The 15,111-nt window shown below is 35.4% G+C and overlaps 1 long non-coding RNA gene across 1 annotated transcript in view; it reads right to left on the reverse strand.

Moving 5' to 3' along the window:
- Positions 1–14,910, reverse strand: part of LOC135971394 (uncharacterized) — a 42,336-nt gene extending 27,426 nt beyond the window's left edge. Inside the window, exon 1 of the long non-coding RNA XR_010587545.2 lies at positions 14,772–14,910. This is a non-coding gene — a long non-coding RNA (uncharacterized lncRNA). The remainder of the gene's footprint in view (positions 1–14,771) is intronic.
- Positions 14,911–15,111: the final 201 nt, after the last annotated feature.

Consider the following 15,111-nt stretch of genomic DNA (forward strand, 5'->3'; position numbering starts at 1 on the left):
AAGTTAAATATAAATTCTTAACATTCTTAGAGAAGAAAATATTTATAAATTTGTATGAAAAATAACATTAATTTTGTTAAGGGACAAAAATAGAATCTTTTATTCTCTGAATAAATTGTATATGGAATTTAGGAAAACTATGCTATTTTACTATGATAAAATCCATGATATAATAAAGATTTTTATTATTTTACAGTTTATTAATCAACAAAACTAATATTGACAATTTGGTAATTTGAAATTTCTCCCATAAGAGATAAATCTGTAAATATTTTTAAAATATATAAAAATCAGCAATCTTATATCTTAAAGCTAAAATAGAATTTATTGTTTCATACATTGGTAAAATTGTTTAGTCAATAATTCTATTAACTGATTATGTTCTAGTGAAGTAATTATTTTCTTGTGAAAATTGAATTATGGTACAATGTAGATTAGTATCTTTTTTAATATAATCAAATGTATAAACAAGAGTTAAAACAATTGAGTTTTTATCTGTTGAGTAACTTATCTATTGTTTGTTGGATCTGAGATTAACTTTGTAAGTAGTTATTTAATAATGAGTCAACACAGTTGCATTCTTCCACAGTCTATACACAGAGGATATAACAAAGAAAGCATCAGTTCTTCTTATTATTAGATTTATTTGTTTTAGCATTTTATTGAATTTTCAAACAATAATTATATAACAAAGAATCAAACCAAGCAAATCCCATATTGCCATTTAGCTATAATACACACTTAATTACAGTCAGCATTCTATCAAAAAACGTAACTATGGGCTTGGATTATTTATTACTGTCATAAAGCCACTTGTTAAGTATGAAAGGGAGGATTATCAGTCTACTTTAATCTAATGAAGTGAACAGAGAAAAAAATAGCTAAAAGTTTAATTTATAATGACTTTTGTCAATAAAATAATTTAATTTAGTTATTTTAGTTATATATTTAGTTATTTGGATAATGAATTTTGCCTTGACACATAAAACTACCAAATACACAAGAAACATATGAGAAACATTTAACATATCAAATTCTATCTTAAAATATGACATTATTTCAGAGAAATGTCACCTGAGCAAAATGTCATTGGCAAAAAGTTGTTTTACAGAGTGTAAAAAATGTCTGGTGTGAATTTTATTTCTATATCATTTGCCTTTTTTTTGCCTGTTGATTTAAATATGTAAATATCTAAATTTAATAAAATATTCAAGTGTTAACCATTGTTTTTTAAATTATACTTTAAGTCTAGGGTACATGTGCATAATGTGCAGGTAGGTTTATTTCATAGGCATACATGTGCCATGTTGGTTTGCTGCACCCGTTAACTCGTCATTTACGTTAGGTATTTCTCCTAACATAATCCTTCCCCCAGACCCCCACCCCACAGCAGGCCCCAGTGTGTGATGGTCCCCAACCTGTGTCCATGTGTTCTCATTGTTCAACTCCCACTTATTAGTGAGAACTTGCAGTGTTTGGTTTTGTGTCCTTGAGAATGATGTTTTTCAGCTTCATCCATGTCCCTGCAGGAGACATGAATTCATTGTTTTTATGGCTGCATAGTATTCCATGTTGTATATGTGCCACATTGTCTTTATCCATTCTATTATTGATGGACATTTGGGTTGGTTCCAAGTCTTTGCTATCGTGAATAGTGCCACAATAAACTTATGTGTGCATCTGTCTTTATAGTAGCATGATTTATAATCCTTTGGGTGTATACCTAGTAATGGGATTGCTGGGTTAAATGGTATTTCTAGTTCTAGATCCTTGAGGAATTGCCACACTGCCTTTCACAATGGTACAACTAATTTACGCTTCCACCATCAGTGTAAAAGCATTCCTATTTCTCTACATCCTCTCCAGCATCTGCTGTTTCCTGACTCTTTAATGATCGTCATTCTAACTGGCATGAGATGGTATCTCATTGTGGTTTTGATTTGCATTTCTCTAATGACCAGTGATGATGAGCATTTTTTCATGTGTCTGTTGGCTGCATAAATGTCTTATTTTGAGAAGTGTCTGTTCATATCCTTTGCCCAGTTTTGATGGGGTTGTTTGTTTTTTTCTTGTAAATTTGTTTAAATTCTTTGTAGATTCTTGATATTAGCCCTTTGTCAGATGGATAGACTGCAAAAATGTTCTCCAATTCTGTAGGTTGCCTGTTCACTCTGATGGTAGTTTCTTTTGTTGTGCAGAAGCTCTTTAGTTTAATTAGAACCCAATTGTCAATTTTGGCTTTTGTTGACATTGCTTTCGGTGTTTTAGTCATGAAGTCTTTGCCCATGCCTATGTCCTGAATGGTATTGTCTAGGTTTTCTTCTAGGGTTTTTATGGTCTTTATAGAATTAAAGAAACCCTTAAACTGAATATATTTTTAAAGCCCTAGTACACATCATTTAGCAATATAATATGCCTTTTTTATTAATAATATGAAGAAAATAGTAGAGTCAATTCAGATGGGAAATTGAGTTCCGTATTGTTCTGTGCATTCCTGATAATATTTGACACCATATTTATCCCTTGAGGGTTGAGGAATAGACTTAATGATTAATCAAAATCTTAAGAGTACTGTAATGTGTGGTTTTTGATTGTTCTAGCATTAGTAATAAAAACAATATTTGTACTTTATTAGCACTTGCTTAATAAAATTGCATACATGTAGAAATTCAGACTGAATAGTCTCTCTATTGTGAAAGACTTAACAAAATTGATTTGTAAATTTGGCACAAATTCTATTAACCATTGCTGAAAATCTGAAAATATTTTTTATCCGTATTCAATGTAGTAAATGGCAGTTTGATGCTTGTTAAAAATTTTATTTACTCAACTAGATATTATGTGAAGTAAACATTTTCTCATCCAAAGCACTCCCAAAATAAGGAAGATGGAAAGCACTTTTACTGTGAGAAAGGTTTTATTTTTATTATCAATGAGTTATTACTAGGAAGATAAAAGAAAAAAATGCTCAATATCACTGATTATTAGAAAAATGCAAATCAAAACCTCAATGAGATACCATCCAACACTGGTCAGAATGGTTATTATTAAAAAGTCAAAAAATAAAAGATTCTGGTGAGGTTATGGAGAAAGGGGAACACTTACACATTGTTGACAGGAGTGTGACTTAGTTCAACCATTGCGGAAAGCAGCATGACAATTCCTCAAAGAGCTAAAAACCATTCAACTGAGCAACCCATTACTGGGTATATACCTAAAGAAATATAAATCATTCTATCATAAAGACATATACACATGTATGTTCACTGAAGCACTATTCTTAATAACAAAGACATGGAATCAACCTAATGCCCATCAATGCTAGGCTGGAAAAAGAAAATGTGACACATGTACATCATGGAATACTATACAGCCATAAAAAGGAATGAGTTCATGTCTTCTACAGGACATGGATGGACCTGGAGGCCATCATCCTTAGCAAACTAATGCAGGCACAGAAAACCAAATACCACATGTTTTCACTTATAAGTGGGAGCTAAATGATGAAAACACATGCACACAAAGAGGGCAACCACAGACACTGGGGCCTACTTGAGAGTGAGGGGTGGGAAAAAGAAGAGAAGCAGAAAAAATAACTATTGGTTCCAGGATCAATACCTAGGTGGTGAAATAATCTGCACAACACACCCCCATGACATGACTTTACGTACATAACAAACCTGCATATTTACCACGAGCCTATGATAAATGTAAAATATTGTCCTTACTTGATGTATTATATTGTTAAATGCATTTTCTTTTAATGTATTTGATTTAAGCTGATAGAGTTTAAAGTAGGAATGTTTATTGATTTAATTAGGAATAACATGCTAGGGTTAAATTTTAGTTACATTACTTCACCAAACTATGTTTATGGGCTTTCGAGTCCCAATTGTAGTACTGGCACTTCGAAATTGATATGTATGTATATCCCTTTAGGCAGTAAACTTTTTAATGTAATGTTGTGAGATAGTTTTCATGGTGTTTCTACATGTCTTGTGACAATTTTTGTCCCTGACTACCTTCGCTATACAAACATCCTTGGAAGATAGAGCTAGTGTCTTCCTCTTGAGCAAAGACAAATTTGTTTCCATACCAGAACAATAAAGATAATGTTTTCCTCTGGTGCAAATTTGGGCAGGTTTGCTAGTAGATCCCTTATAAGATTTGGAGTTCCCAAAACTTGGTACTCCTCAGCTGTGACATGAAACTACTAGGTACACAGCATTTATCTGGGCCAACTTCAGCATCATCCTCATGGGACTTTGGGAGCAAGGAGGGACAATGCAAGCATAAAGCTTGTGTGATTCTTTCTATGCCATAAGTGATAAAGTATTTTATATCTGACCCAGGAGACTTAAGTCTTCCACCATCATCAAAGGAACTGTGGCAGACTAACTCATTAGCTTGCAGGCGCGATGAAAACCTTGCACTGTGTACAGTTCTTGACAGAAGTGTATTAGTTATCTATTCCTACGTAAAAATTGTTTCTAAAACTTAATGATTTTTTTTTTTTTTTTTTTTTTGAGTTGGAGTCTTGCTCTGTCGCCCAGGCTGGAGTGCAGTGGCGCAATCTCAGCTCACTGCAAGCTCCGCCTCCCAGGTTCACACCATTCTCCTGCCTCAGCCTCCCAAGTAGCTCGGACCACAGGCACCCACCACCACGCCCGGCTAATTTTTTGTATTTTTAGTAGAGACGGGGTTTCACTGTGTTAGCCAGGATGGTCTCCATCTCCTGACCTCGTGATCCACCCGCCTAGGCCTCCCAAAGTGCTGGGATTACAGGCGTGAACCACCAAGCCTCGCCCTCTAAAATCTAATGATTTAAAATTATAGGGTTGTTTGTTTTTTTCTTGTAAATTTGTTTGAGTTCTTTGTAGGTTCTGGATATTAGCCCTTTGTCAGATGAGTAGATTGCAAAAATTTTCTCCCATTCTGTAGGTTGCCTGTTCACTCTGATGGTAGTTTCTTTTGCTGTGCAGAAGCTCTTTAGTTTAATGAGATCCCATTTGTCAATTTTGGCTTTTGCTGCCATTGCTTTTGGTGTTTTAGACATGAAGTCTTTGCCCATGCCTATGTCCTGAATGGTACTACCTAGGTTTTCCTCTAGGATTTTTATGGTATTAGGTCTAACATTTAAGTCTCTAATCCATCTTGAATTAATTTTCGTATGAGGAGTAAGGAAAGGATCCAGTTTCAGCTTTCTACTTATGGCTAGCCAACTTTCCCAGCACCATTTATTAAATAGGGAATCCTTTCCCCATTTCTTGTTTCTCTCAGGTTTGTCAAAGATCAGATGGCTGTAGATGTGTGGTATTATTTCTGAGGACTCTGTTCTGTTCCATTGGTCTATATCTCTGTTTTGGTACCAGTACCATGCTGTTTTGGTTACTGTAGCCTTGTAGTATAGTTTGAAGTCAGGTAGCGTGATGCCTCCAGCTTTGTCCTTTTGACTTAGGATTGTCTTGGAGATGCGGGCTCTTTTTTGGTTCCATATGAACTTTAAAGCAGTTTTTTCCAATTCTGTGAAGAAACTCATTGGTAGCTTGATGGGGATGGCATTGAATCTATAAATTACCTTGGGCAGTATGGCCATTTTCACTATATTGATTCTTCCTATCCATGAGCATGGTATGTTCTTCCATTTGTTTGTGTCCTCTTTGATTTCACTGAGCAGTGGTTTGTAGTTCTCCTTGAAGAGGTCCTTTACATCCCTTGTAAGTTGGATTCCTAGGTATTTTATTCTCTTTGAAGCAATTGTGAATGGAAGTTCATTCATGATTTGGCTCTCTGTTTGTCTGTTACTGGTGTATAAGAATGCTTGTGATTTTTGCACATTAATTTTGTATCCTGAGACTTTGCTGAAGTTGCTTATCAGCTTAAGGAGATTTTGGGCTGAGACAATGGGGTTTTCTAAATATACAATCATGTCATCTGCAAACAGGGACAATTTGACTTCTTTTTTTCCTAACTGAATACCCTTGATTTCTTTCTCTTGCCTAATTGCCCTAGCCAGAACTTCCAGCACTATGTTGAATAGGAGTGGTGAGAGAGGGCATCCCTGTCTTGTGCCAGTTTTCAAAGGGAATTTTTCCAGTTTTTGCCCATTCAGTATGATATTGGCTGTGGGTTTGTCATAAATAGCTCTTATTATTTTGAGGTACGTTCCATCAATACCGAATTTATTGAGCGTTTTTAGCATGAAGGGCTGTTGAATTTTGTCAAAAGCCTTTTCTGCATCTATTGAGATAATCATGTGGTTCTTGTCTTTGGTTCTGTTTATATGCTGGATTATGTTTATTGATCTGCGAATGTTGAACCAGCCTTGCATCCCAGGGATGAAGCCCACTTGATCATGGTGGATAAGCTTTTTGATGTGTTGCTGAATCCGGTTTGCCAGTATTTTACTGAGGATTTTTGCATCGATGTTCATCAGGGATATTGGTCTAAAATTCTCTTTTTTTGTTGTGTCTCTGCCAGGCTTTGGTATCAGGATGATGTTGGCCTCATAAAATGAGTTAGGGAGGATTCCCTCTTTTTCTATTGATTGGAATAGTTTCAGAAGGAATGGTACCAACTCCTCCTTATACCTCTGGTAGAATTCAGCTGTGAATCCATCTGGTCCTCGACTTTTTTTGGTTGGTAGGCTATTAATTATTGCCTCAATTTCAGAGCCTGCTATTGGTCTATTCAGGGATTCAACTTCTTCCTGGTTTAGTCTTGGAAGAGTGTAAGTGTCCAGGAAATTATCCATTTCTTCTAGATTTTCCAGTTTATTTGCATAGAGGTGTTTATAGTATTCTCTGATGGTAGTTTGTATTTCTGTGGGGTCGGTGGTGATATCCCCTTTATCATTTTTAATTGCGTCGATTTGATTCTTCTCTCTTTTCTTCTTTATTAGTCTTGCTAGTGGTCTGTCAATTTTGTTGACCTTTTCAAAAAACCAACTCCTGGATTCATTGATTTTTTGGAGAGTTTTTTGTGTCTCTATCTCCTTCAGTTCTGCTCTGATCTTAGTTATTTCTTGCCTTCTGCTAGCTTTCGAATGTGTTTGCTCTTGCTTCTCTAGTTCTTTTAATTGCGATGTTAGAGTGTCAATTTTAGATCTTTCCTGCTTTCTCTTGTGGGCATTTAGTGCTATAAATTTCCCTCTACACACTGCTTTAAATGTGTCCCAGAGATTCTGGTATGTTGTATCTTTGTTCTCATTGGTTTCAAAGAACATCTTTATTTCTGCCTTCATTTTGTTATGTACCCAGTAGTCATTCAGGAGCAGGTTGTTCAGTTTCCATGTAGTTGAGCGGTTTTGATTGAGTTTCTTAGTCCTGAGTTGTAGTTTGATTGCACTGTGGTCTGAGAGACAGTTTGTTATAATTTCTGTTCTTGTACATTTGCTGAGGAGTGCTTTACTTCCAATTACGTGGTCGATTTTGGAGTAAGTACGATGTGGTGCTGAGAAGAATGTATATTCTGTTGATTTGGGGTGGAGAGTTCTATAGATGTCTATTAGGTCTGCTTGCTGCAGAGATGAGTTCAATTCCTGGATATCCTTGTTAACTTTCTGTCTCGTTGATCTGTCTAATGTTGACAGTGGAGTGTTGAAGTCTCCCATTATTATTGTATGGGAGTCTAAGTCTCTTTGTAAGTCTCTAAGGACTTGCTTGATGAATCTGGGTGCTCCTGTATTGGGTGCATATATATTTAGGATAGTTAGCTCTTCCTGTTGAATTGATCCCTTTACCATTATGTAATGGCCTTCTTTGTCTCTTTTGATCTTTGATGGTTTAAAGTCTGTTTTATCAGAGACTAGTATTGCAACCCCTGCTTTTTTTTGTTCTCCATTTGCTTGGTAAATCTTCCTCCATCCCTTTATTTTGAGCCTATGTATGTCTCTGCGTGTGAGATGGGTCTCCTGAATACAGCAGACTGATGGGTCTTGACTCTTTATCCAGTTTGCCAGTCTGTGTCTCTTAATTGGAGCATTTAGTCCATTTACTCATCCGACAAAGGGCTAATATCCAGAACCTACAAAGAACTCAAACAAACAACCCCATCAAAAAGTGGGCAAAGGATATGAACAGACATTTCTCAAAAGAAGACATTCATACAGCCAACAGACACATGAAAAAATGCTCATCATCACTGGCCATCAGAGAAATGCAAATCAAAACCACAATGAGATACCATCTCACACCAGTTAGAATGGCAACCATTAAAAAGTCAGGAAACAACAGGTGCTGGAGAGGATGTGGAGAAATAGGAACACTTTTACACTGTTGGTGGGATTGTAAACTAGTTCAACCATTATGGAAAACAGTATGGCAATTCCTCAAGGATCTAGAACTAGATGTACCATATGACCCAGCCATCCCATTACTGGGTATATACCCAAAGGATTATAAATTATGCTGCTATAAAGACACATGCACACGTATGTTTATTGCAGCACTATTCACAAGAGCAAAGACTTGGAATCAACCCAAATGTCCATCAGTGACAGATTGGATTAAGAAAATGTGGCACATATACACCATGGAATACTATGCAGCCATCAAAAAGGATGAGTTTGTGTCCTTTGTAGGGACATGGATGCAGCTGGAAACCATCACAAGAACAGAAAACCAAACACCGCATGTTCTCACTCATAGGTGGGAACTGAACAATGAGATCACTTGGACTCAGGAAGGGGAACATCACACACCGGGGCCTATCATGGGGAGGGGGGCGGGAGGAGGGATTGCATTGGGAGTTATACCTGATGTAAATGACGAGTTGATGGGTGCAGCACACCAACATGGCACAAGTATACATATGTAACAAACCTGCACGTTATGCACATGTACCCTACAACTTAAAGTATAATAACAATAAATTAAAAAAATAATAATAAAAAAATAAAAAAAATAAAATAAATAAAATTATATTAAGCATCTATTATCTCTTATAATTTCTATGATTCAGGAATTCAGGTGCAGAATAGCTGGGCAGTTCTGGTCCAGGACTTTATATTAAGTTGCAATTGAGCTGTAAAATCAGGTGGCATCACCCGAAGGCTCCATGGTTGATGCAGAAATTGCTTTCATGTTGGCTCAATCATAGGGCTGGCAAGTTGATTTAATCATGGGACTTTAGTGCATCCCCACGTGTGTGTCTCCACAGGGTGCTAAAGGGGCCTCAAGATATAGTCACTGGCTATTTCCAAGAGAAAAGTCTAAGAAATAGAGAGGGCAGCCACACTGGTACAATTTTGGACAGGATTCAGCCTGACACAGTCCAGAGGAAATTATATGAATGTGAATATCAAAAAGTAAGGATTGGGAGAAGGGAGCATTTTGGAGGCTTGCTACCAGGGGCGGTATCACTCGGATTATATGCTATCCTTCCAGTATGCCAATTTATTTTTCTTAATAGTGTTTTCAGTATTTTTTGCATACTGCAGGAATAATGGAGATTTTCAACATTTGTCCACATAGCTACAGTTTGTAATGAAAAGCAAGCAGAGATATAAATGTATCTTTATCTTTTTCTTTGTTGCTAGAATATCCTGGAAGTCAATCTCAGGACTATTTTCAAATAAAAATGTAAAAGGAAGATGTCAGAAGTGAAAGTAGTGCAGGACTATTAAGTGAACATAGCAGCTAAACTTAGCAAGGTAAAATGTCATACTCCCAGAATAAACTGATAAGTCAATCATACACCTGCAACCAAATTATTGGAAAAAATCAATACGAGTAGCATCAGACTTCTCAACTGTAACCAAAAATTCTGAGAAATATTATGGAAATATTTGCAAAGTTAAAAGATAAAGGACTGTATACACTGTCAAACAAATAAATACAAGTAAAGGCAAAATTAAAGGCATGTTTAAACATTCACATCAAAAAATATTCCTTCGTACTTCTTTAAAAGCTTCTCTATTTAGTAATCTTCCAGATAAAAAATAAATAAATTAGAATTAAAAGCTTAAGTTTGGATACCATTTTTGTTCATTTTAAATCAAGAACTGTTAAAAAGACAAATCAGGTAAAAGTTTAGAGGATATGATAAAGTATAAAGAATAACAACAAAAGTAAGATGGCAAGAAAGATACCAACCATATAAATAACCAGAAAAAAAGGCTAATGGAAATATATCATTAAAGGTTAATTATAGTACTGAAACGAAAAAGAAAAGATTTTAATTGGATATTTTAAAAATTCTATTGCAATGCAAGTCTAATAATGCAGTGTGTCATAGAATAGTAATTCTCAAGTTTCAACACTTATTAAATTAAGGTTAATCTGGAACAGAACTCTGTGGCACAGTATTATCTGTTGTTTCTTACAAAATGTAAGCAAAAAGAAAATTATATATTTTATAAGCTATTTGTTAGACTGAGTAGATCATTTTCACAGAACTACCACATAAAACCTAAGAAGACTGTGGCTAACATTTTCAGTTATTAACCACAAGGTATTTACGGATTCAACTAACATTTGGGAATCTACCCATTCCTCGTTCTCAGTTGATGTTAATTTGGAAAACTGTGATGTGTGTATCAATTCTCAGGAGCATTCTGTTCCCTGGCCACCATAAGGGTATTGGAAGTTGGCATATGATCCAATGACTATGAGGCCCAGAATTCAATGACTATGAGGCCCAGGAAGTTTACTGGAATAATTAATAAAAGCTATACCATCTTAGCTGCTGAACATAAACGTATGTGGAATTTAGCCCTTTTAGTTGAAAATCTTTATGCTAGTACAAGGGGACCATCTCTTTGGAAATGCAACCAACACAGAAAACATGGAGCAGAAAGTTAGGGAATTAATGTCATCTCTTTACCATATGAATGGCTAGATCTAGTGCCTAAGTGGAATATATCTGTAACTTTTTATTTTATTTTATTTGTTTCACACAGGGTCTCGCTCTGTCACCCATGCTGGAGTGCTTTGGTGCTATCTCAACTCACTACAGGCTCAAGCTCCCAGCTCAAGCAATCCTTGCCCCTCAGCCTCCTGAGTAGCTGGGAATACAGGTATGTGTCATCATGTCTGGCTATTTTTTTTTTTTAATTTTTTGTAGAGACAAAGTCTCACTATGTGGTCCAGGCTAGTCTTGAACTCCTGGGCTCAAGTGATCCTCCTGCCTCAGCCTCCTAAAGTGTTGGGATAACAGGCATGAGCCACTGTACTTGGCCATTTAACTTTTTAGATATATAATTTAATAAATTTCATCTTTTTATTTTTTAATGTCTTAGAATTGAGTGTTTTTATATAAATCATAATCAAATGAAACAATTATTATAATGAATAGTAAGAACTGAAGGTAAATTATCCTGGCATCAATTTAAAGATTATATAATAATACTCATCAAATTTGCTGCTTCAAATAGTCATTACAGAACTTCCAGCTTCCATTAGGTGGTGGAAAGAGTCTCAGATAATCCACAAAAGTCATAATTTCTTAACCCATTACAGAATTAAGGTCATAGGACAACCAATCATCCTGAGATCTAAGAAAAGATGGACTTCTCTAAGGAGAAATTGGGAATGAGCACAAGGTTCCAAGGTGAGAAATAAGCCAGGAAGAATTCAGCTAAAATGCCTAACAACTCACTAAAGGCTAGTATGACAGTATAAAGCCCCTGATAATGCAGATGCAAAAAACCTGCACTCACTTATGGCTCTTTTCTTTAAACACAGGAGAAAGCTGGAAGGCTAAAAAGGGAGCCAGAGAACGCATCTATCATGGCCAAGGCCTGAGGGAGAAAGCATATGGCAGATACTGTGGGAAAGACACGAGAAAACACCTGAATCTTTCTCCCCTATAGAAAGCTATTCTTAAGCTACCAGGCAAAGAGATTGCCCTACTATCCTCAGATAACTGGAGCAGAACCACTGTGGTTATAGGTAGGAGGAAAAAAACCAAAATCAACAAACAAAACCCTTTATCTTTGCATCAGGTAGAAAAATGATTCTAGGCCGAGAGAAAGTCTCCTGCTGCTGGAGGAGGAGCAGAAGCTCTGAGAAAGCTCACCTAGGAGAGACAGACCTTTAAGGCTGGCCTAAGACTGTGGTGGAAACTGGGCAAAAGAAAACGCCCACATGTGTCCAGGACCACTAAAAAGGCATTGAATAACAAGTAACAGCTGTCTAAATATGGGGAGAAGGCAAAACCATAGAGAGAAAGCACATCTGAAATGCAGCCTTGCAGGGAAAGCAGAAGCTGAAGGTGACATAAGAATAGTGAGTCTAAAGAACCTTCCTGCAGTCCACATACCCCACCTTAAGCTATGGTAAAGGTGGAGGATTTGAAGCCAGGAAACCAAACCAATTTTATCTCAACCCTCATCTATTTTGACTCGATACCCTACAACCAGTGGCCTAGCTAACAAGAGTTATGCCTATTTTAAGCTATAAAAATTGTTTCATCAATCTCTATTGTTCTATACTCTATATAGAGCTTTAACCAAAACTCATGAGAAACACACACAAAACAACAACATAACCAGAAGAAATAACAACGCTTTTATTAGAGTGAGACAAAGCAACCAAAAGAATCAGATGTGACATTCCCCACATGTTGAAACCACAAGGCAGGAAATTTTAAATAATAATTAATATATTAAAGACTTAAATGAGTAAGATGGGAAATATGTATGAATAAATGAGGGATGGTATCAAGGAAATAAAAATATAAAGACAATCATAGAGATGCTAAAATATTTGTGATGAAATTATCACTACTCAACATATCCAAGCAAAGAATTCGTGAACTTAACTATGTCATTAGAAATTATGCAAACTCCTACACAAAGAGACAAACTAGTAAAAGAAAAAAGGGAAAGAATCAGAGCATCAGTGAGCCACAATATAATATAAATGCTCCAAAATACATGTTATTAGAATTCCAGAAGAAGAAGTGAGACTGGGGCAGATGAAATATTTGGGGGAAAAAAATGGCTGTAAATTTTCCAAGAAGAGCAATAGATACCAAAATACAGATCCAAGAAACTCAGAAAACCATGATTAATCAATGCAAAAAGAAAGATAAAAAGGCAGACAGAGGGAGGGAGGAAGGAAGGAAAGAAGGAAGGCAGACACATCCTAGACATATCATATTCAAACTAGTAAAAATCATGAATGAAGACACCATCCTGAAGGCAGCCAGAGAGAAAGGATTCATTGCTTACAGGGGAGCAAAGAATTAAAGAAGAATTTTCAAAAAGTATATAACTTAAAGGACGATAGTGTGATAGATTTAGAGTGTTAGAGAAAGGGTAGAGAAAGGGAAAAAACTGTCCACTAAGAATTCTATAACCTGTGAAAATCTTTCAAAACTAAAAAACATATAAAGACCTCTTAATCCCAATAAAATCTCAGCAAATTCATTACCAGCAGACTCACATTTACAAGAAATGTTTTAAGCAGAAGGAATATGATACTAAACAGAAAGTTTAATCCACACAAAGAAACAAAGAGTGCTAAAGGTGAGATAAATAAAGACACAGTAAACCAAATTAGACAAAACAGTTAAACATTTCAACACAACAGAAAGAACAACACTAAAATTTGTATATCATAAAAAAGGTAAGAAATACAACATGAGTCATCTAATAGGACTTCAGAAATTATCTATCCTATAGTTCCAGGATGACGATGATGATGGTTATGATAATGATGAAGACTGTGATGATAGTTATATGGGGAATAAAACTTCAGGCACTTTACATATCAAATTCTATAATATTCACCACATCTATTAAAGTATGTTATATTATTGTCCCTATTTTACCAGCAAGAGAACTGACCAACAAGATTAAACGACGTGACTAAGTTCACACAACCTATAACAACAGAATCTATATCAATCACAACACAATTAGCAGCTATTTCTGTGGCAATTTTCAATAAAGATATTTCTGAAGAAAAGCTGCATGATATTTCTGGGCTTTTGACTGCGAATATGGCAAAGAAATAGTAGCAGAACTGGGAATATTTCTAAGTCATGAAAAAGTGAATTTTCTCTTACATTAATGAGTAAACAGTTATTTTCTAACTGTTTAAATAATTTCAAAACAGTTTTAGAAGTAAAAAAAGGAATTGTAGTCTGTTCCAAAAGCAATGTTTGTAAAATTTCTATAAACAGAGTGACATATAAGCTGTTCTTTTTACATTACTGTACTGCATTGTATCTAATCACCTTACAAATAGTCTCTATAATATTGTTTAATAAAATATATTAGAAGAAAACATGTATTTACAAGCATTCGTTATTGTATTGTTACTATTGGTTGTTATATTTATAATACAGCAGTGTTTATGCTGTAAATTACTGAACATTTACAGAAAAATATGTTGAAATGGTACATCATACAATGTAAATTTAGTTACCTTAAAGTATCAATAGCACCACCTTGGGGTGTTCGGGGTGTTCGGTATTTCAGAAATGCTACAATATGTTTCAATATAAATTCTTTTCTGCAAACACAATGTGGCAGAAACATAATTAAATCTAAATATTATGGAGATGGGTGACAAGTACTTAAATTTGTAACATTTGCACAGAAGCATAGTTTATAACAGAAAAAAAGATGAAAGGAAAGAGGACAATAAAGACAAAGAAACAGAAAAGAAAGAAATATTAATTCGTACGACATTTACAAAATAAATTACAGCATTAGCACAGTTTGTCTATTTCTGGGTCCTCTCTGTCTAGGTACATTGGTAGGATTGAACTTCCCAGGACCCATGATGTTTAGCAAAACCATACATATGAGTGTAACTTACTTGGGTCACTTCTGGACTGAGATCTTAAGCACCAAACGATGTTTTACCATACCATCTCTCACAGTCAGCAAGGCTATAGATGACAGCTGCTTGGTCAGTCTGGATCCAACAGACAGGAAGACAGAGAGCAAAGCCCAAAAGAAACCTGCAATGAACATGCATCACAAGAAATTTTTAAAAAGTTTTTTTTGTTTTTATGCCAAAGATATTTCAGTGTTCTTTATTACCGAATTACTATCTATCTCCACATAAATACTATGATTATTAACTGAAATACAGTATTTCTATGTAAAACTATAGAGTTTGTCTATATAATGACATGGAAAAATCTAGACTGCAT

This window comes from Macaca fascicularis, chromosome 6 (assembly GCF_037993035.2).
Source record: "Macaca fascicularis isolate 582-1 chromosome 6, T2T-MFA8v1.1".
NCBI lineage: Eukaryota > Metazoa > Chordata > Mammalia > Primates > Cercopithecidae > Macaca > Macaca fascicularis.